General features: G+C 40.5%; 2 long non-coding RNA genes and 1 pseudogene across 3 annotated transcripts in view; 2 read left to right on the top strand and 1 right to left on the bottom strand.

Annotated features, from left to right (window-relative positions):
- Window positions 1-27928, bottom strand: part of LOC309650398 — a 963470-nt gene that overhangs the window by 194498 nt on the left and 741044 nt on the right. The window lies entirely within an intron of this gene.
- On the top strand, window positions 1493-27629 carry LOC309650408 (myosin-8-like; annotated as a pseudogene). Its single transcript has 30 exons — window positions 1493-1508; window positions 1726-1865; window positions 1951-2107; window positions 6187-6290; window positions 6446-6584; window positions 7216-7244; window positions 7563-7796; window positions 7874-8023; window positions 9146-9316; window positions 10219-10537; window positions 10637-10704; window positions 14836-15069; window positions 17074-17320; window positions 17413-17589; window positions 17665-17810; window positions 17895-17985; window positions 18072-18461; window positions 18894-19020; window positions 19355-19473; window positions 19601-19797; window positions 20934-21117; window positions 21202-21280; window positions 21463-21587; window positions 22524-22832; window positions 23796-23999; window positions 24974-25099; window positions 25183-25353; window positions 25563-25646; window positions 26207-26302; window positions 27304-27629. The product of its transcript is annotated as a myosin-8-like (transcript).
- LOC309650406 lies at window positions 4680-6063 on the top strand. The gene is made up of 3 exons (XR_014257565.1): window positions 4680-4814; window positions 4949-5012; window positions 5997-6063. It is a non-coding gene; the product is annotated as an uncharacterized lncRNA (long non-coding RNA).

Below are 27928 nucleotides of genomic sequence, written 5' to 3'. Positions count from 1 at the left end.
TGAAGAAACTTCTTCGTGCTGAAGCTCTCATTTCTCTGTGGTTAGATCTGTTAACTGACAGTTGAAATCTCTCATGCCAAAAGGAGAATGTTAAAAGAGATTTTGGAATTAAGGCAATGCTAAGTCTCTTGGTAACAAGCCAAATGACAAAAAAACCCAAAAAACCTAGAATGATAAGAATTTATTATGGGTTTTTTTAATGACCCACCAAGAGATATAACACCAAATATTAACATTAAGTAGACATTAAAAATAATTATTTGGCTTGTGAGAGAAAAAATGGCCATCTAAAAGGCAAAGATGTTTTCGATAGCTTGGAAGATATCAATCTCCATTTGCACAAAACAAACCTTCCCTCCTAACTCTATGACTGTCCTAGCAAATGGCAGATGCAAACATTATGCAGAAGGAAAAGTGGGGATTAAAGAATGACAGTTGCTATAAAACAATCCATCAACAACAGTCTTAGCTATAGATATTGTTACAGTTTAGAGAATAAAACATGCAAGGATTCCGTTCTCACTCAGTTGTAGATGCCCTAGCCCTGAAGATCAAGATACACCATCTGGGAAGGAAATTTTCAAAGCCCTAAAAATGAAGCCTCAAACTGCAGTCTCATGCCAAACCAGCCCAGTGCTAGGGTTACTGTATGAGAACACTGGTGAGCAACAGCTTGGAAGAATAGTTACAGCCCAGGCAGGCAATGGAGCCTCAACATTTCTTTCATTTCAAATCCTAGCTCACATGCATAACTTCCGGTTTCTATTTCTCCTCTCCTTCATTTTTTCCCCAAGGCAAAATTCTCTCTAAATAAATCGCAGCCATGAGTGCGAGTTTGGACGGTGAGATGGCTGCTTTTGGCGAAGCTGCTCCCTACCTTCGAAAATCGGAAAAGGAGCGGATTGAAGCCCAAAACAGGCCCTTCAATGCTAAATCATCAGTCTTTGTGGCGGAGCCCAAGGAATCCTATGTGAAGAGCATCATACAAAGCAAAGAAGGAGGGAAAGTAACTGTAAAGACAGAACGTGGAGCAGTAAGTAAAAACATAAGGAGAAAATACTCCCCGCTTTATTCCTCCACCTCCTCGCTTCAAGTTGAAGCCTTCGTTGCTCAGAATCTCTAAGCCTACTGCCAATACAGACACCCTTCTGGTCCATTAACAGACATCAGATTTGGAAGGTAGAAGAAATTCTCAGCAGTGACCTCATTTCTCCCTTTCCCAACTACCCACAGGACTTTAAAGCCACTAGGCTTGGCCTCCAGCATTTCCCTTCAATTTCTCACTTCCCAGTCTAAATCCCCAAACTTGGGAGAAACAAAAACTAGCTTCTCCTATCAAAACAATTACTATCTACTTAGATAAACAATGTATTAATATCCCCATTACTGTCCCCCAAATTGAAGTTTCTTGTAATAAATGGCCAGGAAAATGAAAAATTAAACCCATTTAAGTAAAATGAAATAAACTGATAAATAAACCTGGGACAAGGAAATGTGGGAGGAAAAAAGTACTTTTTAAAGAGTAGTACGTATTCTAGCTCATCAGAGGAAACAGATTTTCTTACCATCAAACGCTAAGATGAATGTATTTTCATGCCTTTATTTAAAAGACACCGAATAATATAATGGAAAGTGTCCACAACTGTAGTCTTATAATTAAAGCAGATAAACATAAATCCTACCTCCAACCATTAATACAAACTTGTCTCTTACTTTACTTGCCAGACTCTGTCAGAGAAGACCAAGTCTTCCCCATGAACCCTCCCAAATATGACAAGGTTGAGGACATGGTCGTGATGACCCACCTGCACGAGCCAGCAGTGCTGTACAACCTCAAAGAACGTTACGCAGCCTGGATGATCTGTGTGAGCGCCCTTCAACCTCTCTTTATTCCACCTATCTCTCCAAGTAAAAACAAATCTCACACGTTGAATATTCTGATTTTCTCAGACCTGCTCGGGCCTCTTCTGTGTCACCGTCAACCCCTACAAGTGGCTGCCGGTGTACAACCCCGAGGTGGGGGCTGCCTACCGAGGCAAAAAGCGCCAGGAGGCCCCGCCCCGCATCTTCTCCGTCTCTGACAACGCCTATCAGTTCATGATGACTGGTGAGTGAGTGATGCATCTATTTACAGAAATGTGGAAATAGAATCTTTAACGAACAAACAGACTTTGGGCTTTGATTACAATAATACATTGCAGCCACATGGGGCTTCACTGCTTTCAAGAAGCTTTCAGAGCTGTAATATCACATATTCTTCCCTGCAGCCATTCTATAGATGAGTAAAGTGAAGCTCACTGAATTCATTGACCTACCCAAGCTAACCCAGCTGGTAGCCAGAAGCCTAGTTGAAATAATTAGTAGACCTCTGTAAACATATTTGTTGTTGCTTTCTCACATTTTTTACTTTCTGATTTGGACAGAAAAAAAGTTCAAGTAGATTTTTAAAAAATATCCACATCCACAGCAATCAAGGAAAATAGTTACCAGCCATAGCGGGAAAGCTTTGTGAATTCTTTATCTTTAAAAGACACAGCTAATATCACTAGCCTTTGGGGTAGAACAGGAGTAAAGAAAGAGCTATGACTTTCCTCTCAAAGATTTTGAAGGATTTTCCTACAAGAATAGAAGAAAATAGAAATCCCTCTTTCTTTGAAAATACTTTAAGATTTTTTTTTTTTGACGTGGACCATTTTTTTTTAAGTCTTTATTGAATTTGTCACAATATTGCTTCTGTTTTATGTTTTGGTTTTTTGGCTGCGAGGCACATGGGATCTTAGCTCCCTGACCAGGGATCAAATCTGCAACCCCTGCGTTGGAAGACAAAGTCTTAACTACTGGACCACCAGGGAAGTCCCGAAAATATTTTTTAAAAATTATATCAAAGTCTGTTATTCCTGTCTTATCAAAGCATAAACAAATGGCTCTGATGCGAACTGTAGGCCCAAATACAGCATGAAAACCTTTTATCGGCACACACCAAATGTGTTGCCTTTGGAAATATTCTAAATTCCTGAGTTTCCTGTTCTTCCATGAGATATTAGAAACTGGAGAAGATTTTGTTCCTTTTTGTTTTTTTTATTTGATTGTTTGTTTTTTTGCACTGTTTTTAAATTGTCTTTTAAAGGAGAAGAGGGAAGAGAAAGGGATAAAATAGGAATCTTCCATTACAAATTGGCCAGCAGTTCTACAAGGATATCATGCCAGGAAACTGTTGTTTAGTTGTCAGCAGAAGCTAGCTACCTTCCAGAAATTATCCAAATGTGGGCTCATTCCAGAGGTTTTAACACTTAGCAGTTGCATTTACACTGCTCTGTACACCACCACCCCTACAGAGGTCCCCACTCCCCCAAGTTTTGGGGCTGCTCCAAATTCAAGATTACTTATCTCCAAACATGATTTTTGTATAAAAACCACCCCAAACTGTGGCATTTGACGAGGTTAGAGACTAGAACATTGTTTTCTTATCTATGCTCCCACTAGATGTGATATGATCTTTCTTGTATTTTCTTCTATTGGAAAAAGAAATCAATCTGAATATGTTCCAAAATCTGTCTCTACTTCCCTGAATAGAGCTTTGAAGTTCTCTAAAGTCTATATCCACATCTAAATAAGCACCCAAATTAGCATCTATTTCTCTGAATAGATTTTTTTAGATTTGAGAATGCTCTAAAATCTGTATCAGTATAGAATTAAAGATTTAACAAATCAGAAAATTGGTATATATCCAACATATCAGTCATATAACTAGTGACAATTTTTATTTTTATTACTTAGAAACGTGTATAAAATAAAAAGGAAAATAAAAGTAAATGAACGCCAACATTTACAGTTCCAGATCCCTTCTTTTTTTGGTATTACCAGCTGTCAAATTCATATGAAAAACCAGGAGGAGGCCAGGTAGCAGAAAAATATATAAACTGGAAGTCAAATAGACCTAAACATCTTGATAAGCTATGTAACTATTGGAAAAGTCACTTATTTCTCTCTGGGTTTGTTTCTTCATCTGTTAAATGAAACTTCAGAATTGTAGGATTCTTACTGAAGTAGTTACAGATGAAATTATATGATGCCTGGAATTTTCTTTAAAATAACCAAGTGAGTTTAGGATGGGTGTACAGGTTATACAAAGTTGGCCAAATAATAACTGTTGAAACTGTATGATGTGTACATAGGAGCTCTTTATACATTATTGCCTCTACCTCTGTATACGTTTGAAAATTCCCATAGGTTTTAAAATTAATAATATTTTAAGAAGAAACAGATGATTCTTTGCCTCTCATTTTCATAAGTTTTACTCCAAGAGGCAAGTACTATCTGGGAGCTACACACAAAACCAAGATCACAGGCAACATCTTCAAAATGTTAAAAAGGATAAACTGATTAATCTTTACAGAGTCAATAATCTTTGTACTGAATGTGTACTATCTTTAAAAACTGATGGTCTTGATTTCTTTTTTACAGAACGTGAGAACCAGTCCATCCTGATCACGTATGTGATTTTTTTCTTCTTCTCTGGTTTGTGATGATTGTCTTGGATGTCGACAATGTGAGCTGTAGTTCTGATCTCTTCTCTGGTTTCTCTTTGACAGTGGAGAATCTGGGGCAGGAAAGACTGTGAACACGAAGTGTGTGACCCAGTACTTTGCAACAATTGCAGAATCAAGACTGGCAGGGCGTGCAGGAAGCCCCAGATGTGAGGACTGTTCTTGCCTTTGCAGGGGACTCTGGAAGATCAAATCATCAGTGCCAACCCCCTGCTGGAGGCTTTTGGCAACGCCAAGACTGTGAGGAATGACAACTCCTCTCGCTTTGTGAGTCTCTGGGTCACAGAAGGGTGTTCTCAGGTCTTAAATGCCCGAAAAGGCATGTCTGAGTTATTAACTCAACCTCTTGTTACTCGTGTGCTAACAGTTTTGTATATAACATCATCTTTTTCACTTGCAAGGGTAAATTCATCAGGATCCACTTCGGTACCACAGGGAAACTGGCTTCTGCTGATATTGAAACATGTGAGTAACAGGACCATTGAAAATCAAACAGAGAAACAAGTGATGTCATTTGCAGGGATATTTTGCAACACTTGTTGAGCACTGAGCCTGCTGGCGGTGTTGCCCGTGAGCTAATGCCAAACTTATCCATAATCGCTGCGTGCTCTATTTACCTCAGTCTCAGACTGATGGCTCTATAACACATTCTGCAATTCCTGCCTCAGAAGCAACTATGACATTTTCTCCAGGAAAAACAGTAGGACTATCTATGGACTCCTATGAGTTACCTATAGGCTTACAATACATTTCTGTGATTTGCTCTTGATCTGAACTTTTTTTTTTTTTAATAAATTTATTTATTTATTTATTTATTTTTGGCTGTGTTGGGCCTTCGTTTCTGTGCAAGGGCTTTCTCTAGTTGCGGCGAGCGGGGGCCACTCTTCATCGTGGTGCGCAGGCCTCTCACTATCGCGGCCTCTCTTGTTGCGGAGCACAGGCTCCAGACGCGCAGGCTCAGTAGTTGTGGCTCACGGGCCCAGTTGCTCCACGGCATGTGGGATCTTCCCAGACCAGGGCTCAAACCCGTGTCCCCTGCATTGGCAGGCGGATTCTCAACCACTGCACCACGAGGGAAGCCCAATCTGAGCTTTGGTAGGTGTTTCCAAGGTAAGTCCCTCACCAAAGAATCTAAGGTGATCTGAGGAAGGAGGGGATATTAAGGATCAACTATAATACAGAGGTCGCAGGTCATCCATATGCAAAGTTGATTTTTACTAGAGCATGCATACTTCACTCTCTGCTCTTAGATGGTGAGAACCTTGGGTAATTGCCATACGTATTTGGAATTCTTACATGTAGTACCAACAGGATCCATCATCACGTTGAAATCTCAATGGAGCCGAACGTCATGTCCCCAATTTTAGCCAAAGACACTGCAGTTCATTTAATATCTCAGCAGCATTGATATTTTTTTCTAATTCAATGTCTATTTCCCTCTCTTTCCAGATCTTCTAGAAAAGTCTAGAGTTACTTTCCAGTTAAAGGCAGAAAGAAGCTACCATATTTTTTATCAGATCACTTCCAATAAGAAGGCAGATCTGATTGGTAAGGATGAACTTAAGTTCACAGACAAAAGTTAATATTTTTGTTAACAACTTCTAATGTAAAACATACACCCTGAATTCTATGTATCCAGAAATGCACCTGATCACCACTAACCCATATGACTATGCCTTCGTCAGTCAAGGGGAGATCACAGTCACTAGCATTGATGACCAAGAAGAGCTAATGGCCACTGATGTAAGACACACACTCACTTTTTAAAAATCCATTATGTATGGAAATGACAATAGCAACCACACTATAAGTGTGGTTACCTTAGAATATAGAGTAAATTCTCCAAAATATGTTAAGTCTCTTCTGCCCTAACTTTGTCCTGTCATTTCTCCTGGCAGAGTGCCATTGACATCCTGGGCTTTACTCCTGAGGAGAAAGTGTCCATCTACAAGCTCACAGGGGCTGTGATGCATTATGGAAACATGAAATTCAAGCAAAAGCAGCGTGAGGAGCAAGCGGAGCCAGATGGCACCGAAGGTACCAAATGAACCTCCATCTGGGTTTAAATTAGAGAATACAGCAAGAAAAAAAAAAGGTTATTCTAAACTCACATTTCCTTTGTAGCTGGACTTCTGAGGGGCAGGTACACATTTACACACACTGCATGCTTTCCTCACCCCCTTTCCCTCCTCACATCTCCATATCTCCATCTTTCTATGCAGCCCAAATGAACCCTAATAGCCACTTGCAAGGATACATCTAAAAAGCACAACCTGGGGCCAGATCATTAGAGAGGGAATGAGACAGAACCATGAGCTTGCTTTGACTTAGCAATGGCGAGAAGGTATATAGGATAACTTGGCATATTGGTCTATTTCAGCACCAGCTGGGTAAACCTAGTGGAGGGATACAGGGTCTCGCCCAAACACAGAGCTGGGGTTGGAGGACATCTGTGCACATGTGTGTGTGTGTTGTCTACATTTAACCCTCAGACAATCTAGGTAACAAGTAAGATAAAAAAGAAACTGAGAAAGAAATATCATATACTCTATGTATGGAAAGAACATGGAACTTACAGGATCTACCACGGAAGCTAAAGTTATCTGCTCCTTTAAGCCTTTCCTGACCACCCTGGCTCGACATTCTCTCTCCCTCATTTACATCATAGTCACTGACAAAATTTTTGAAGGGGACTCTGTAGGAATCATGCACTAAAATTTAATCCTCACATTTTCAGATAAAGAAACTAATTCGTTGAGGTTAAATTGAGAGGAGCTAAATTGAGATAAGGTGTATTTATCTTACCTTCCACCCCCACCTACTGTGTCTTAAGAGCAGGGACTCTGGCTTTTGTGTTACATAAATTATTTCCATAAACACTGGACATATTTTTATTGTTGTTAAATTTCTCAGGAGTTGCTTGCAACAAATCACCAAAGGCCAGTGTAACTGACTGACCATTTATTAGCAAGTACATGCTCTAATATACAGTGAGCCTCACCTGATCTTCTATAGAATTATTTAAAGCTTTTTATTTATATAATAACGAAAATGGATGGAGGAAAATGGAAAGACTACCTTGAAGAAGTATCTGCTGTTAAACAACATTCCTTGAATTGTGTCTCTGCAGTTGCTGACAAAGCTGCCTATCTCCAGGGTCTGAACTCTGCTGATCTACTCAAAGCCCTTTGCTATCCCAGGGTCAAGGTCGGCAATGAATACGTCACCAAAGGCCAGACTGTGCAGCAGGTAAGCGCACAACCTCAATGAATCACACACATCCCAGGCCTTTCATAGTGCCAACAAACATTACTCTGTCTATGAAGGTGTACAATGCAGTGGGCGCTCTGGCCAAAGCCATCTATGAGAAGATGTTCCTGTGGATGGTCACCCGCATCAACCAGCAGCTGGACACCAAGCAGCCCAGGCAGTTTTTCATCGGGGTCTTGGACATTGCTGGCTTTGAGATCTTTGATGTGAGTTTATCTTCATATTAATAAAAAGTGGGAGAAAGGCAATTTGGGTTTTGATATACTGAGTATTATTATTCATTTACACTTGTAGTGTCTACATTGCTCTCTCCAGCATGGCATCTAGAACGAAACAGCTAGGAGGTAACTGGATAATAACAGAAGTAATAATAGTAGCTAACATTTATCACGAAGCCTGTATTTCTGGCTTCTCTACTAGGCACTTCAAAATCTTACCTCATTTAATCTTCACAACAACCCATGAAGGAGTAACTAATATTACTTCTAATTACATGTGGAGAAACAGATGCAAGAAAATCAAAACACTTGCTAAAGATCCTCCAGCCATATAAGGCAAAGCCACGACAGGAACCTGGCTATGTAACGTTTGGTCCATACACAAGGTACCTCCCATGGAGGAGAAACGGCCTAGAGGTAGAAGCGTAGTGACAGTTCATAGTCTTCCCTCTTCCAGATTCATCTGACACACACCATTTCCCCTCTGGGGCATCAGCTTTATCATCTATAAAATGAGGGTGTCAATTATTATAAAGACTCCATCAGATCTTCAATTTCTATACTACATCAGGTCCCCACTTTCACAGACCTGACAATGAGGATTTACCAAATGTTTGATATGAATAGAAGAGCAATTAGCCTATTAATTTCACTCTGCACATCAACTAAAGGTCTTAAGAAAAGCTTTCCTTAATAAGGTGACGCCAAAAGTGAAAATGTGACCTTTATCTTGAATGGGGGGGGGGTAAAAGAAGTGAGGCTTTGTAATGAATTACTTTCACCCTTAAATCTGAACCATAACTCATAGGATCATGGTTATACTTTTAATGCACATTTTTGCCCATGCAATCTTCAGAGGTGGAAAGAGGTAGATTCTACCAGAACTCTTGCTGTGTGATTGACAGCTGTGCCTTTAAATAATGCTCAGAAATCATGAAAAGGGTTCATGTCAAAAATGATTATTTTTTCCCTGGGATTTCTGAAGAGACAACAATCAGTTTAAACTTTATTTCGTTATTGTATTCCACATATTTTCAATAAAAGATTTTTCAGTAATGAATTCTACTGCTATAAAAATCCACTTAATGTTGGAAATTTGGTTTTGTGCAGTTCAACACCCTGGAGCAGCTGTGCATCAACTTCACCAACGAGAAACTGCAACAGTGTTTCAACCACCACATGTTCGTGCTGGAGCAGGAGGAGTACAAGAAGGAGGGCATCGAGTGGGAGTTCATCGACTTCGGGATGGACCTGGCCGCCTGCATTGAGCTCATCGAGAAGGTCTGTTTGACTTCTAAAGGAAACCCGAACTGAAAGGATAACTTTCCCAAGTGCCTTAAGCAACTCCAGAATGTATTACTGTAATCTTAAATAGACTGATATCAGAACAAGTTAGAAAATTACTTTAGAAATGACTTTCTCTTTTCAACTTTTACGTAAGAAGAATCAGAGAGTGTTTAGCTTCATTTTGTCGTAACAAGTTCTGTTCTAACACTGACTCAGATCCAAGTTTAAAGCAGCATCTCTATTGAGATGGTCTGCTTCACTAGAAGAACTACCTCATTTGTTCTAAATCTATCTCCACTATGATCCAAGATGTCAACAATAGAAATAACTATTTTCTAAATCAAAATTAATGCACAGGTCACACAGCTAGGGCTTATATCAAAGGTAACCTGTTTGGAAGTCAAGAGTCAAATTGCTATGCTTCTTCATAATCTATCTTTAAGGGATTAAATGCACAAAATGTCTTAAATAAGGTTTGCATTATTTATACCGTTAAGTTATTGCATATAAAGTAAACATCATTCTAAGTCAGTAAGTCCTTTTCATAGAAAAATGAAACTCTGACAATAGATTAATTCACCAAACAGGGGAAAATGTGGTAATCACATAATCACAGAACATTTTAATAAGTCGCCCCCACTTATGCAGTGCTGACATTTGGAGTTTATATCCAGCTATTCTTTAAATTGAAAATAATGCTATGGATTGAATGTGAGAAAGAATGGTGGAAAAGTCATTCTAGTGATAACAAAAGGACCTCTTTGAGCTATGACCCTGGTTTACTTTATAAATATATTTAATTAGGAGTGCTCATAATTCAATCAAACGACAGCCACTATGTCTATATCTTTTGAGACCAGATAGGTTGACACCAATGTCTACTTTTGTGAATTCAGCCACTGGGTATCTTCTCCATCCTGGAAGAGGAGTGCATGTTCCCCAAGGCCACAGACACCTCCTTCAAGAACAAGCTGTATGACCAGCACCTGGGCAAGTGTGCCAACTTCCAGAAGCCCAAAGTGGTCAAGGGCAGGGCCGAGGCCCACTTCTCGCTGGTTCACTACGCGGGCACCGTGGATTACAACATCGCCGGCTGGCTGGACAAGAACAAGGACCCCCTGAACGGCAGTGTGGTTGGGCTGTACCAGACGTCTGCAGTGAAGACTCTGGCCAGTCTCTTTTCCACATATGCTAGTGCTGAAGCTGGTACTTTCTGTGCCCCTGATCTAAATTAACCTCTCCCCACAGAACGTTCACATACCATTCCAGCCTCTGGGACTCTACTTTCGTTGATGGGTTTTCTTTTTATCTTAGACAGCGGCGCAAAGAAAGGTGCTAAGAAGAAGGGCTCTTCTTTCCAGACTGTGTTAGCCCTTTTCAGGGTGAAGTACAAATTTAATTCGAAAAATCTGTTCAGTTTCTATGACTTATCATAATTAGGATAAGAATAAAGGATTTAGAATAAATTAGGAGGGAATGGAATGTTAACAGGAATTACTTCAAATATTCCTTCTTGTCAGGGTACAGCCAAAGCAATACTCCTCTTGTAGGGCTGAATGTTTTACCTCTTATTCCTTATTATGCTCATCTAATGTATTCAGGAATTCCAAAATGCCCTTCGAAGCTTTCTCGCTATATAATAAGGCCGATTTTTAAGGAAGCACAGCTGGACTTCAAAGGTCTCCCTGTGGAAAGCCGTATCTTTATTCCACTAATGTTGCCCTTTGACAATGTTCCTGAGTTCCCCTTTGAGAATTGAGCCTGAGACACACCCTTTAGGACATCCTTCCACCAAATCACATCTTTGTCCTCTGAGGTGGATTTAATTTTTTGTAATAGCTGAAAATTATCTAAAGCCAAACCTAGTGATTTAGATTGATGATTAAGATAGAAAAATCTCTCTTAAGAATAACAGTAATAATAACATTACTACAAATAATGTGATTCTCTTAGATGGCTTAAAAACTGGCTCTTCTAAAGGGGAACATATGGAGCATCTGGTCTAATGGTTGCTTTGTCAGGATTTCTATGGCTAAGTCTCGTTCTTTTTAAAACTAAAATGCAGATACTATGTATGACCTAAACAAGAAAACAGCCCTGTTCTTTTTTTCTCACTACCAATTTGCATTATTTCACCAAATATGCCCTTGTTTCATCAACTTATCCTTGTACATAATTGCAAGATTAGAAACTCACATTACTCACTTTATTTCCTAATAGTTAACTGAGATATGAAAAATAAAGCACCTCTGCCTTCTCAACGAATATACCTAAGAAATACTGAGAAATAGCTACTTGCTAGTTTTCTGTGGTGGAGTAAAACACCACTGTCTGTCATAATCAGTTACTCTATTTTTGGAATAACTTCCCCCATATGCTTCAGACTGTGATCATTCTCAGGTACCCAAGATCCACTCACACAAGGTCATGTAGTCTTATGATTTTAGACTCTTCCAAAAACAAAAACCAAAAAACAAGAGGTTACAGGTCCCAGGGAATAATACACTCAAGGAAGGAATGGCAAACATTGGACAGTGGCTAACCTAGGTTACCACTGTAAACTACTACTGTGAAAAATATTAGCGCAGAGAGAGATGAAAGAGGCCTTAGAGGTAATCTCAACTATTTTCAGATGAGGCCCAGAAAGAGAAAAGGGATTTTATAGAGTCAAGGAGCTCATTAGTGACAAAGCGAGACTGTAGTCTTTTGTCTTCTGATTCCCGGTCAAGAATACTTGCTGTGTGTCAAGGCTACTGAATTTGCAGTTTGTTTACAGGATAGATCCTAGGTGTCATAAATGAATACCAGGGAGAGCTGCATTTCTTCCCAGCACTTTAGCCTTTCAGTTATTTGGCAGGCTAGAACTCTTGAGACCTTTAAAACACAGAGCAGCTGAAGCCTCATAGACTTTTACCTAATATAGTTAAGAAATTGCCTAGGTTCGTTCCATATAATTACCAAAAAAGGCAATCTGAAATAGAACTTTCTCATCAAGTCCCTTCTACCTGGTTTTCTAGGAATATTTAAATAAACTGATGACCAATCTGAGGAGCACACACCCTCACTTCGTACGGTGTATCATTCCCAACGAAACCAAACTCCTGGTAAGATCTAAGAGCATGAAATAATCAAACAGGCACAAGTTTGAAAATTCAGTGCCCAGTAGTAAGTACTCTGATTTATTTTTAGGCGCCATGGAGCATGATCTTGTCCTGCACCAGCTGAGGTGCAACGGTGTGCTGGAGGCCATCCGCATCTGCAGGAAGGGGTTCCCAAGCCGAATCTTATATGGGGATTTTAAACAAAGGCCAGTCTCCCTCTGTCATATTTCACTGAATGCTGTGACTAATTAATCATTTTCACTGTTGTCCTCTGTTCATTGTTTTTATGTATCCTGCTTCATCAATACTACGAAATTAAGTCAAATAATATAGTCTTGTGGTGCAAGAACAGAATACAGGCTAGAGAAGGTGGCATTTCTTAAAAATAGGACGGAAGCATGCATTAGCTTGTGGAAAAATCATATTGTTTCACTACCTGAACCTAAAAGGACAGCTGGATTTTCTACTTTTGCTTTTTCTCTTTTTACTGACTTTTTTTGGTGTCGTTCGGTTTTCATATATGATCACACCTTCCTAATCATTCTTCTTTTCTTCGACTGAACAGATACAGAGCTTTAAATGCAAGTGCTATTCCAGATGGACAGTTCATTGACAGCAAGAAGGCTTCTGAGAAACTTCTTGCCTCTATTGATATTGATCACACCCAGTACAAATTTGGACATACAGAGGTATGGCTATTACTTACACCTGATCCAAGTCCTCTGCCATGGCTGTACCTCCTGTAGTCTGGGGATGATTTGGAACTTTCCCTCTCTCCAGGTTTTCTTCAAAGCTGGCCTGCTGGGTCTTCTGGAAGAAATGAGAGATGAAAAGTTGGTCCAGATTATAACAAGAACTCAAGCCATCTGTAGGGGATTCCTAATGAGGGTAGAATATCAGAAGATGTTGCAAAGGAGGTAACCATGCAGAGGATAAGGACTGTAAGGTCTCTTAGAGACTTTACATCGGTCTTCCTTACTCAGTAACTCTTTCATTTTGTGTTTAACATGCACTTCTCACCCAGTTCGGAACTCACTCTTACAACACATCAGCCTCTGCTTAACCCCTCACACTGGGATTCCCTTCAAAACTTCTCTCCTCCCTCAGTTTCTCCCTTTCACTCATCTCACATACAGCAGCAGGAATCATTTGCAGTAAGCACTATTTTCATCATGCCGTATCTGTTTGCAGTTCCCCACGGTCTCCCACATCAAATCCAAGTTGCCTGTGTGTCTGTCAAGGCCACTCTCTATTCCCTACCTCATCTATCATCTCCCACCGCACAGCCTTTTCCAGCCAGGCTAAACAATTTGCTTATCTCCTTCTCTCCTGTTTGTACAAGCCCTCCCCTCTCAGCCTAATTTATCTCTTTACCAATTCAAGACTTCCATTTCCGCTTCCTCTAATTAACCTCATCCAACCCATCCACCCAGCACTACTGCATTCCCTGTCCTTACACACACGTTTTGCATTCATTTTGCTCATCTGTACTTATTTACTTCTGTGGTATAAGTGTTCCCAAGTCTTTTCCATGTGTCAACATTATGGTTTATGTCATGATATCTGCCTTCTCAGAGATATGGTTCTTATAAATTGGACCTACAGAAATAGAATCTCCATTTTAACAAGCTTGAAGAGGCACACACATTGTTATAAGGCAGGTAAACCTTGCCAGTCTATTGCTACAGTGTGCAGGAATATCTTTTATTACTATTTTAAAATGTTATTTAAATAAAACAAATTTTGTAGCTAAATGCTCTTCAGACATTAACAATCTAACTGAGCAGGTAAGAAGTAGGCATTTGAAAGGACTTGAGAAAAGCCAGTCTATTATGTGAAGAAACTAACAAAAGTTGTTTATGGAGTAGATAATTCGGCAGCAATTAAAATAAGAGGAGAGGTTTCAAGGAAAACAGGATAAACCATAAGCTCAATTTAGGTGGGCAATTAGGAAAGCAAGCCATGCCCTTTCACAGGTCACGTCAGTGTGCCGAAGGCCAAGCAGCACAATTAACTTACACCTGCCACACCCACTCCCAAGTCACTAATATTGTGATTTCTCAAATGTTCTTAAAATGGTACGTGTTGCTCATATATACAAAGTATTCTTCCTCTAAAGTCAGCTTCTTTGCTAATGTGACAGGGACTTGAGAACACACAATCGTTCAGTATGAGCAGTGCACATTAGCAAAGTGGTCATACTGAGGACCGCTCTGAGTGTGAGGGCGTGTGTGTATGTGTGTCCTGCATATAAAATATACAGAATTTGACACATCATTTACATGTGGGGGGGGTCATTAAAAGGGGAGTTTGTATGTAAAAAAAATAATACTAACAATAACATTGTCTCTAATGGATCAATCTACACTGATACTTTTCGGTCATTTCAGAGAAGTCCTTTTCTGCATCCAGTATAATGTACATGCCTTCATGAACGTCAAGCACTGGCCCTGGATGAAACTCTTCTTCAAGATCAAGCCCCTGCTGAAGAGTGCGAAGACAGAGAAGGAGATGGCCACCATGAAGGAAGAGTTCCAGAAAACCAAAGATGAACTTGCCAAGTCAGAGGCAAAAAGAAAGGAACTGGAGGAAAAAATGGTGACTCTCTTGAAAGAGAAAAATGAGCTGCAGCTCCAGGTTCAATCTGTGAGTACTCTGTGTGCTGAATGCACCATGTCATGGAAGCTTTTCTGGAATTCACATGCACTCTGGATTTACAAATGGCCTTTTCTTGAAAAAGAAAATTTCTAGTTGCTTTTTTCAGTATTTCACTTAACTTTCAATATTCCTGTGAAGAAGTAAGGCACCAACTACTTCCAAATTGCAAATGGAAAATGGGAGATTGAAGAATTTATTTAACAGTATCACAAATTTAATAGGCATGAAGGAAGCAGTTTAAAGGCAAGCCCCCAAATCTCAGTCATTTTACTCATCTGCCTTGCCTGCTTCATCCCAGTCTTAAGAGCCCTGTTTCCTGAATACAAGTGTATGAGATTGTACTTAAACTCATAAAAGACAGTTATTCTTATTTCTCTCTGTATCTCTTTTCCTCAACCCCCAGGATTTAGCTCAATAAATTCATTTGCAGTTACTTAAACTGAACTACCACGGTGGAAGACAGAGCTAGTGACCGCTGTGATTCTTCCTTTGATACTGATCCTGAGTTCTCAAGGCCTCTGTTTATTGGTTAAAGAAGAAGTTGTAATCAGAGTGGGGGTAGGCTTGGCATCAGCACTCTGGCCAAATACAACCTCCCATTTTCTTGGTCCAACAAGCCCAACAATGTCATGAAGAAATCTGTAAAAAAAAAAAGGATAGTTTTCTTAAAATGTTTAAACTACTTTCAACTTTTCCTTCTGACAAGTTCACTTATATGAAGGTTACATTTTCCCAATCACAGCCTCTTCATCTTAACCTCTTTTCATAGGTATTATCATTAGTCAGTGAGTAAATATATACTGAGTGTATGACTATTAAAAATAAAAGCGGGGCTTCCCTGGTGGCGCAGTGGTTGAGAATCCGCCTGCCAATGCAGGGGACACGGGTTCGAGCCCGGGGTCTGGGAAGATCCCACATGCCGCGGAGCAACTGGGCCCGTGAGCCACAATTACTGAGCCTGCGCGTCTGGAGCCTGTGCTCCGCAACAAGAGAGGCCGTGATAGTGAGAGGCCCGTGCACCGCGATGAAGAGTGGCCCCCGCTTGCCGCAACTAGAGAAAGCCCTCGCACAGAAACGAAGACCCAACACAGCCATAAAAATAAATAAAAATTAAAAAAATAAAAATAAAAAAATAAAAGCAAAGGAACCCTGGAAGGCCTCATTATCAAAAGTTTAAGCATTTTAAAAACTTAAGATATAAACAAACACTGAGAAGTTAAAGAAATTCCCCAGCCCAGAGTAATAAGGTCGTGGCTGAACTGATTTTTATGAGTCCTTTAATCATTTATAAAAACCTCATTGAGTTATGTAGTTTCTCAAAATTACAAGTTCTTATATAGTCTAATATTCATTTTGAGACTAATAGGTAATTCTTAAAATGGAAATGGAAACCTTGGACAATTATACAGCACTGTTATGGTCTATCAGGGAGGTTTTGGGTACATGAAAAATGCTTCATGGAAATGTATTTATAGGCATAATCTTACGTAGTTTTCCTTTTTAAAATTCAATGTAGCAACTAGTTGTTTGAGGCAAGTAGGGAATGATCAAAACCAAAACTAACCAATTTGACTAAGTCAAAATTCTTTGAATATTATAGTTGAAATGCTCTTAGCAATCATTTATTCCAATCCTCTTAATTACATGAGATAATTGAGGGTAAGAGGAGTAAATCAATTTGCACAAGGTCATACATATGGAGGCAAATTTGGGACAAGAACCCAGGCTTCCTTTGGTCCTTCCACTCTTCTACACAATACTTTTTAAAATAGTCAATTGCTTCAATCCAGTCATTTTTCAGCCTAATTTGCTTCTAAATCTATAGTGCCATATCTAATTAGCTACATTTCTCCAGACAATGGAATGATGTTCAATTAATTTATATTCATACTGAAAAATTCATTAGCATTCAGTAAACACTACAACTTTGTGCAAAGAACAAGTTCAAAATAAGTAACAATTCTCTAAACAGCTCAGCAAATCTCTCCACAGGAAGCTGATGCCTTGGCTGATGCAGAGGAGAGGTGTGAGCAACTGATTAAAAACAAAATCCAGCTGGTGGCAAAGATCAAGGAAGTGACTGAGAGAGCTGAGGATGAGGAAGAGATAGATCAATGCTGAGCTGACGGCCAAGAAGAGGAAATTGGAGGACGAATGTTCAGAACTGAAGAAAGACATAGATGACCTTGAGCTGACACTGGCCAAGGTTGAGAAGGAGAAACATGCCACAGAGAACAAGGTATGAAATATATTTGTATACAGCATATAGAGACTCTGCCATCTAACTAAGCTGCTTTAGAGCAGAGATAATCTCTTCCTTAACCTTTCTAGGTGAAAAACCTCACAGAAGAGATGGCAGGCCTGGACGAAGTCATAGCTAAGCTGACCAAGGAGAAGAAGACCCTCCAGGAGGCCCATCAGCGGACCCTGGATGACCTGCAGGCAGAAGAGGACAAAGTGAACACCCTGAACAAAGCTAAAGCCAAGCTAGAGCAGCAAGTGGATGATGTGTGTTTTTAATACCCATTTGAAAGTTTTTTTTAATATACTTTCAATTTTTAACAAAGTTTATTTTCTCATTAGCTTGAAGGGTCTCTAGAACAAGAAAAGAAACTTCGAACGGATCTAGAAAGAGCCAAGAGGAAAGTGGAGGGTGACCTAAAATTGGCCCAAGAATCCATAGTAGATATAGAAAATGACAAACAGCAACTTGATGAGAAACTTAAAAAGTAGGAACTCCAGAAAAAAGATTCTATGCAACATCATCTTTCAATTCGTATGGGTACTAATACGCCTTGTTCTTCTGTCTAAAGGAAAGAATTTGAAATCAGCAATCTGCTAAGCAAAATTGAAGATGAGCAGGCAGTAGAAATTCAACTACAGAAGAAAATCAAAGAGTTGCAGGTGAGTCATCTCACCTCCATTTATTTCTGCACCCAAAAAAACTGAAATTGAAATGAGTTCATGTTAATGTGCTGTGTCACTGCCAGGCCCGCATCGAGGAGCTGGAGGAGGAGATCGAGGCGGAGCGGGCCTCCCGCGCCAAAGCAGAGAAGCAGCGCTCGGACCTCTCCCGGGAGCTGGAGGAGATCAGCGAGCGGCTGGAAGAGGCCGGAGGGGCCACTTCGGCCCAGACTGAGATGAAGAAGAAGCGGGAGGCCGAGCTCCAGAAAATGCGCAGGGACCTGGAGGAGGCCGCCCTGCAGCACGAGGCCACGGCGGCCGCGCTGAGGAAGAAGCACGCGGACAGTGTGGCCGAGCTGGGGGAGCAGATTGACAACCTGCAGAGGGTCAAGCAGAAGCTGGAGAAGGAGAAGAGTGAGCTGAAGATGGAGACTGACGACCTTAGCAGTAATTCAGAGACCATTTCCAAAGCCAAGGTACCCAATACTGTCTTTAAATGAGCATAGTTAATAACCTGTAAGAACCCTCATTGTTCTCTGGCATTAAACACTGTTTGTAGGCAGTTTATAGCACTGATCTAAAATTTTGTATTCTAATCTATTCCATTTTATTTCATTTTTTTAAAATACTGGATATAATTTGTTAAGATTATTTCCAAATCTACTTTAAGTATCAGTGTCAAGTATCACTGGGATAAATGAATGAGTTCCAACAATGAGCACTTTAGGGAGATTATGCACCCGTCATACTTGAATCCTAGCATGTTCCATAGAGTTGGTGCCAGAAGTTTCTACTCACACTTGACATAAATTTATTCACTCTAAAAATATTTTAAGAATCCAGTGGTAACTTTTTTTTTTTTTTCACTGTATTCAATGTCTCATCTTTCACGGGTACATGTGCTGTAGGGAAACCTTGAAAAGATGTGCCGCACTCTAGAAGATCAAGTGAGTGAACTTAAGACAAAGGAGGAAGAGCAGCAGCGGCTGATCAATGACCTGACGGCTCAGAGAGCACGCCTGCAGACGGAAGCAGGTAGAGGTTTCCCTCAGTCCCGCAATTATGTACTAGACAAAAGCAATCCCGGGGGTTCTGAATTAACAGCAATACTCCCATATTAGAGGGGAGTAATCAACTATAGGAATTTGCTGAGCGGGTTAGAAGAAATAAAAAAAAGCAAGAAAGAATCAGCAGACTAGTTTATTTGTTACACTACAATAGCAATGCTGCTTTTTAATCTAGCCAATTCTGTAACAATATTTATAATTAGATAAAGTATATATTTGTCATATACATATAATTATATATACAAACTTTAGCCTTGTTTGTTTATGCCATGAACAAATTCCTTTACTTCGGTAATTCTTAGGTGAATATTCCCGACAATTGGATGAGAAAGATGCTTTGGTCTCTCAGCTTTCAAGAACCACACAAGCATCTACGCAGCAGATTGAGGAGCTGAAATGTCAGCTAGAGGAAGAAACTAAAGTAAGTTTTACCAAAAGTATTCTCGACTGATCAAATCTAAACATATTCAGTTAGGTTCTCCTTTAAGTGTATAAATTAAATATCACTGAAGAAATGAATTTAAGTCACTGAACTCATACTTCCACAGGCCAAGAACGCCCTGGCCCACGCCCTGCAGTCCTCCCGCCACGACTGTGACCTGCTGCGGGGACAGTATGAGGAGGAGCAGGAAGCCAAGGCCGAGCTGCAGAGGGTGCTGTCCAAGGCCAACAGCGAGGTGGCCCAGTGGAGAACCAAATACGAGACGGATGCCATCCAGCACACAGAGGAGCTGGAGGAGGCCAAGTGTGTACTGTGAACTCTAGAGGAGGGACATGACATGGTTTCCCAGCTGCCCAACTCAGCAACTCCCAGAAACAGCTGTGATGATGATGATAACATAACAAAAGCAGAAGCTACCCTAAGTGCATACTGTGTCAAATACTATCCTATTATTAACTCATTTCGTTTTCATAGCAACATTACATTGCATTATTATTCGTATCCCTGTTTTACAGATGAGGAAATTGAGACTGTGAGAGGTTAACCAACTAACACAAGAGCATATGATTAATAAATAGTACAGCTGGGATTAGAACCAGACATTCTGATTCCAGAGACCACCTTCTTAAGTATTGTAGTACAAAGACAGATCTCTTAAAACTCATGTTGGAGGCCATCTGAACTGTGCATAATGTTCAGGGTTAGTCTGAATAAAGTAAAGTCTTAGTCTGGGTACAGACCAAAGGAGACCTTCAGGTAGATCTTCTAGAGCATTACGGCTAAAGGTTTTTGTGTACCTTAGGCATGTATAGTTGGCACACAATTGGGAGTAAAGCAAGAATATAGACAATTCAGAAGGAATAAAAAGAAAAACCCTGCCTTTGCTTCGACTACATGAATTATCCTGATTTATTTATCCATTCCTCTCTCAGGTGAGACTGACCAAATATATATTATTAGAAGAAACTGGCTATTTTTCTCTAGGAAGAAAAGTATATAAAATAAAATGTAAAGTCTGAGAAAGCAAAAGAATATGCCCAGTATATCTGTGACCAATAAAATATCTAGTTAGTCTCAAATCCTTTTTGGAATGAGATGAGATACAAATCAATCAATAGAACTGCCCTGGCTAATCATTCTCCATACCATACTCAATCAGAAGCCCTGAAAATCCTGAAATCATATGCTGTAAGATACATACAATGTCAGCTCCAACAATGGCCTCTAACAATTCAAAAACAAAAAGGACTTGAGTCCAGTTGTTCACCACTTTGGACCTTTTCACAGTTTAATCCATCTGGAAAGCAGTTCTGGCTACCACAGTTTTGAAAACCATGCTACTTGACATTGTAGAAAAAGGACTATGAAAGGGGGCTGAGGAGTTTAGCACTTGCCCCTGTTCCTGACCTCTCTCCTTAACTGCCTGGCTAACTTTTCAGGAAGAAGCTGGCCCAGCGTCTGCAGGAAGCCGAGGAACACGTAGAAGCCGTGAACGCCAAATGCGCTTCCCTTGAGAAGACCAAGCAGCGGCTCCAGAATGAGGCGGAGGACCTCATGCTTAATGTGGAGCGGTCTAATGCTGCCTGCGCGGCTCTCGATAAGAAGCAAAGGAACTTTGACAAGGTGGCCCAACCTGCTCAAACTCCACCGATGTTTTACTTAGTCTCCCTTTCTCCTTCCATTAGCTGACAGTTTACCGCTTTTCAGGTCCTATCAGAATGGAAACAGAAGTATGAGGAAACCCAGGCTGAACTTGAGGCCTCCCAGAGGGAGTCCCGGTCTCTCAGTACTGAGCTGTTCAAGGTCAAGAATGCCTACGAGGAATCCCTGGAACAACTTGAAATGCTAAAGAGAGAAAATAAGAACTTGCAGCATGAGTGCTCTTGAACTTCCCTATCCTATATGGCCCTGGAAAGACCTTTCCATGTTATATCAGTCTGACCACTTCTCCCTTCTGTTCACCCACAGAGGAGATTTCGGACCTCACTGGGCAGATTGCTGAGGGAGGGAAGCAAATCCATGCACTGGAGAAAATAAAGAAGCAAGTGGAACAAGAGAAATGTGAAATTCAGGCTGCCTTAGAGGAAGCAGAGGTATGCATATTGATGTTGTGGGGGGAAAATCAAAGATAAACATTGGTGGAAACACCACTGTTTTCATTGGGCAATGGTACTATGAGATGGATCCATTATTACAGAGCAGGTGAGAATCTGAACTCATATAACCTTTATGAAGGGCAATTTGGCAATAGTTATCAAAAGTCTTAAAAATGTAATAATATGACCTATCAGTTCTATTTCTAAGAATCTATCCCAAGAAAATTATCCTAAATGTAGGCAAAGCTTACACACAAGATGTCCAATCCAAAAACAAGGTAAAGCAAACTATAGAACATCCATATGATGCAATTTTCTACAGCCATTAAATGTAGTTAATATGGGGAAATATTTATGGTAGAGGATAATTTTTAAAGCAAGACACACATTTGCATATACAATAGAACTTTATCATGTATAAATATATATAAATAGGAAAAAAACTAGAAAAAAATATACCACATTAAAATTGTGCCTCTAAGTGGAGGCAAAATAGGAAGGTTTTGTTTTTATAAATTACCCCACATTCCACAATGGACACATATTTTGTAATCAAAAATATGGATATGTTTTAAAACTGAGAATTTCTACAACAGGAATCACATGAACGTTTTAATTTATAGAACGGGAGAGAATTCCTGTTTACTACACATAAGTTTAATCATATAATTTTTGTTACTACTCATATGAATAATATTTGTATAGCACTTTATACTTTACAAAGCACCCTTATTACAGAGTTGCCCAATAAAGTCTATGACTGAATAAATTAAAGGATGATTTACCTAGTAGGGTCCTAGAGCTGTTTTATTATACTTTGTAATATTAGACAAACTGATATTAGTAAGAGTTTGGCTCACAAGGGAATACCCTCCAAATATTCATTTTCCATTATTAATTGATTATTAATTAATTGATCACTGTTTTGTTAAGGCACCTCTTGAACATGAAGAGGGAAAGATCCTGCGTATCCAGCTGGAGTTGAACCAAGTCAAGTCTGAAGTTGATAAGAAAATTGCTGAAAAAGATGAGGAAATTGACCAGCTGAAGAGGAACCACATTAGAGTCATGGAGACCATGCAGAGCACACTGGGTGCTGAGATCAGGAGCAGGAATGATGCCCTGAGAGTCAAGAAGAAGATGGAAGGAGATCTGAATGAAATGGAAATCCAGCTGAACCACGCCAACCGCTTGGCAGCAGAGAGCTTGAGGAACTACAGGAACACCCAAGGGATCCTGAAGGTAGATGGGTCCACATTAACAGCCCAGACAAGTCAGGGAAGTGACCCGTCTCCCATGCATCACAACACCTTCTTGTTACACCATCCTTTTTTTTTTTCTTTTAACAAATTATACAGTTCATAGTATGGAGGTAGCTAAAAATAAATACACATAGAATATATATTTATTTATTTTTGGCTGCATTGGGTCTTTGTTGCTGCACGCAGGCTTTCTCTAGTTGCGTCGAGCAGGGTCTACTCTTCCTTGCAGTGTGTGGGCTTCTCATTGCGGTGGCTTCTCTTGTCGCGGAGCATGGGCTCTAGAGCGCAGGCTCAGTAGTTGTGGCACACGGGCTTAGTTGCTCCGTGGCATGTGGGATCTTCCCGGACCAGGGCTCGAACCCATGTGTCCTGCATTGGTAGGCAGATTCTTAACCACCGCACCACCAGGGAAGTCCGAATATATTATTTTTAAAGAAACGTTCTATAAAAGAACAAACAGAAGCCCAGAGATAAGCTATGATATGAGAGAAATTAAAAGACTTTGGCACCAATAGGCCTGAGGTCGAGTCTTAGTTTTGTCACTTACTAGCTGCCTGATTTTAGGCAAGTTATTATAACCTCTCAGAACCTCTGTTTCTTCTACTAATTAAGAATGAAACTACCCACCTCATAGGGTTACTTGTGAGGATGAAGCGAGAAGACAGATGTCAAGTGCTGGGTACAGCATATGGAAAATGCTCCATAAATTATAGATACTGGTGACTCACACATGAAAAATAACAAGTTGATGGCATAAAACACAACAAGAATCAGTCTCCTGATAATCCTCTCTCACCTAAGCAGGTGACATCCCCATTTTCATGCTCCTTCAAATGACAGGCCTGTCATTTCCCGTTCCTGGCACCAACCCATTCTTCCAGTTCATCTCCTGGGATGTTCACATCCTCTTCAGAGTGTCTAAGCCTTTTTATTAACTTAACAGGATACCCAGCTCCACGTGGATGATGCTCTCCGGGGCCAAGAGGACCTGAAGGAGCAGCTGGCGATCGTGGAGCGCAGAGCCAACCTGCTGCAGGCCGAGATCGAGGAGCTGCCGGACACCCTGGAGCAGACGGAGTGGAGCAGGAAGATGGCAGAGCAGGAGCTCCTGGGCACCAGCGAGCGCGTCCAGCTCCTGCACACCCAGGTGGGACCCTCACATCAAACAAATGCTGGTGTACTGTAAAGTGACGAATCAGAATTATAATATGGAAGTACGCTATTTTTATAAATATGTGTATATTTAAAAGGATGGGGGAGATGCTTTAAAATATTAATTGCAATTACCTAGAAGTGATGCGATTATAGATGATTTTTTGCTGTGTGTTCTTTTTAAGATTTTCTACCAAAACGGGGCAGGGGTATTCCTTTTTTTACTTAAAAAGATTTGACTAGATTATTTTGAAAACCATGGTGTGGAATAAACTTGAATAAAGATATCTGTTGACTCCAAAATCTGAAAATGTTCCGCGTAGCGTTTCCCATCAGGAGCGCTTCAGCGTTCAGCACTGCTATGTTCACAGTCCCTGTGCCTTGCAGGACACTCAGCATCGCTGACCAGCCCGGGCGTTAAATGCAGTAGCACGCCCTAGTTATTCTGACAACCACAAATATCCACCCCCATACATTTCCAAATACCCACTGAGGTGATATTGCTTCCCTTAGAGAACCACTGGGTTGAAATTTTAAGAAAATGTTTCGTAAGAGTAATTCAGTATTCCCCAAGGGAGCAAACCATTCAAGCTAACGGAGAATAGATTCCTTCTAACTGAGAAACTCTCAGTGCCAGGCTCTCACAAAAAGAATCGACTCTTTTCTAATATTTCCAACCTTTTAAGGACAGAACACTAGCGATGTCTCGTTGACATATAATTGAAAGAGCAATTAACTAATATAGACATTCTTGAACCTCCATGTCCTTATGCATAAATCAGATGGACATTGGGGCAGTGGCGGGGCGGGGTAACCAACCTTGCAAATGATTAACATTTTGCACTGAACAAATATTTAAAGTTCAGTGAAATGTTGCCATTAGTCCCCTGCATAAGCAACGAGTAAGACATTTGTAAAATCCCAAGTGTGCAAACTGCAGGTCTTGTAAATTTCCACTCCTTTTAACAGAACACCAGCCTGATCAACACCAAGAAAAAATTGGAAAATGATGTTTCGCAACTCCAGAGTGAAGTGGAAGAAGTAATTCAAGAATCGCGCAATGCGGAAGAGAAGGCCGAGAAGGCCATCACTGACGTGAGCAAATGAGCATTTGTTTAACGACACTGTGTGTTACCTGCCATTACCAGGTTTATTATACTGGTTTATTTACTAATTAGGCGGCCATGATGGCAGAGGAGCTGAAGAAGGAGCAGGACACCAGCGCCCACCTGGAGCGGATGAAGAAGAACCTGGAGCAGACGGTGAAGGACCTGCAGCACCTCCTGGACGAGGCTGAGCAGCTGGCCCTGAAGGGCAGCAAGAAGCACATCCAGAAGCTGGAGGCCAGGGTGGGTCTCTCAATCTCTCTGAATCCGGGAAGTGAAAACGGCACTCCCCCATCCTTCTCTCTTCTTGTATGTTGACTCCCATCCTTATCCTGTGGCTGGGGACAGCCACCCAATATCGTCAGTAGGTCCTGAGTTAATTAACATCCCCCAAAACTGACTATATAAGTATCTTTCTTGATTGTAGGTACGTGAGCTTGAAGGAGAGGTAGGTTGAAAGTGAGCAGAAACGTAATGCTGAGGCTGTTAAAGGTTTGCGGAAACACGAGAGAAGAGTAAAGGAACTCACCTACCAGGTAAGGGGAAGAGCTTTCTAGAATATCCAGACTTCCTGCACAAAGGGAAATTGAAAACCTGGTGACTATGTGGTACTCACAAATAGCTACATGTTAACTTGATATACATAAGGGGCAAATGACACAATCACCTATCACAGACCCTTTCCTAAGCTAGGAAAATCAGGAAGGCCTTTAGAAAATCGTGTAAGTGAGGAAAGAATACAGGTTTCAAAGACAGATAAACTGGTATTAGTCCTAGTTTGGCCTCTTACTTTTTAAACTCGGATAGGTTACCTAACACTCTCAACCTTAATTCATCACCTGTAAAATAGAATAAAAACATCTACTCACCAGAGTAGAGAGGTAAGGATTAGAGACATGTATAACTCTCCAATATAGTGCCTGCACACAGTGGACATTTAACAAGAGTGGCTACTGTTAATACTATGAAGGAAGCCTCAGAGTTGACCACATTTACCCCAGGCCCACCTGCCATCATATCAAAGTGATTTACTTCACCACCTGTAGTGGGTTGATTTTGTTGGATTCAATGCAGACCATTTTTTTCAAACTTCCAGACTGAGGAAGACCGCAAGAATGTTCTCAGGCTGCAAGACCTGGTAGATAAATTACAGGCAAAGGTGAAATCATACAAGAGACAAGCTGAGGAGGCTGTAAGTATCTTTAAGCCCTTGAGGGAAGAAGGAAACTTCGTTGGGGGTAGAAAGTATATTAAGAGAATGTGTTAATGAGAAAGAAAGAGACCAAGTAAGAATATGTCATTCTTATTTTAAGAGAGAGGATATAAATATGAATTTACCCCCAAATCCTAATTATAGAATAAGACCACAGGACGAGATATTTTTATTATTAAGCAATTTGTAGGGGTTGGGGGGAAAAAAGAAAATTCCAAATAACCCACCTTACTTGATAGCTGCAAAGAATATCCAGCAGAAAATCTAACACCATGATAAATATTCCTCTCCCTCTAGAAATGCACAAAATCAATTGTTCCCAAAAGCCAAACAGAAATCTTTTACCCCAGCTGACTCCTTCCCTCACTACCACTGTCATCAGCAGGGACTTATCCCTGCACATTCGCTGTAGCAAATTAGGATGTGTTGGAAGATTCTCCAGCTTCACTTTTCCTGGTTGTTCCCCACTCTTCCAGACACAATGTAGTGGGTAAGAGGTAAGAAAAGGGAACACGAAAGGGAGAGGCACGAATGGTAGTAAGTGCAACCAACAAAGGGCATACTTTCTTCCTATCCCCATCCCCCGACCCGCAGCGTCTCTGTATACCAGAGTCAAAATATATGGCAAAAACATTTCAACTGGGATTTTCCCGAAGTTAGAATTTGACCTTACATTTACTGTCTAACCTCTGTGAGCGAGCGCACATGGGTCTCTTCCTCCTTTCCACTCAGTCCATACATCGTAAATAGACTTCACGTATACATGGGTTTGACATAATGAGCTCGTCTCTTCCATTTCAAAACTACTTCTTCTTTCATTCTTTAGAGTAAAAAATGTAACTGAAGTTACAAGTTCTGTCTGGATTTGAAATCAGATATGACAAACCGTTAGAAGGAAATATCTGAGTTGAGGAAATAATCCTGTTTGTGACAAGTGCAATGAGAACCACCAAGTCTAACTCTCACATCTTTATTCTTAGGAGGAACAATCCAATGCTAATCTTGCCAAATTCCGCAAGCTCCAGCACAAGCTGGAGGAGGCCGAGGAACGGGCTGACATTGCCGAGTCCCAGGTCAACAAGCTGCGGGTGAAGAGCCGGGAGATTCACACACAAGTCAGTGCAGAGAGAACACATCTGCCTGATGCTGCCAAGGGGCTGAAGAAATGCACAAAATGTGCTATTTTGGGTCACTTGCTTTGTGATGTTTTTCTCTTCATGTTGAATAAATAAAAACTACAGTGAACTGATAAACTGAACCAGACTCATTTACTTCCAAAATTATTTACTCTCAAACACAGTTCTCACCTAGCTATTATTATTCTAACATTATATATGGCTTTGTGGAACATTCAATATCTGTACCTCCCTCACCACCCCGTTCCCATCTCCAGCTCCACCACACACACACACAATTACCTTTTACTGGACTTAATTTTATTAAATCTCTCTAGACTGTTACAAATTACTAAGGAAACCACTCACTGAGGTTACCCCTTCAGACAGGACACACTCATGCACCCACTCCACAGGTGGTTACTGAGCATCTACTATGCGCCGGGCACTGCTCTCAGTACTATGGGAATAGCAGTGAACAAAGCATAGT

The sequence above is a fragment of the Balaenoptera physalus genome, assembly GCF_965194825.1.
Source record: "Balaenoptera physalus genome assembly, contig: SUPER_4_unloc_3, whole genome shotgun sequence".
Classification (NCBI taxonomy): domain Eukaryota; kingdom Metazoa; phylum Chordata; class Mammalia; order Artiodactyla; family Balaenopteridae; genus Balaenoptera; species Balaenoptera physalus.
This window is presented reverse-complemented; position numbering and strand designations above follow the sequence as displayed.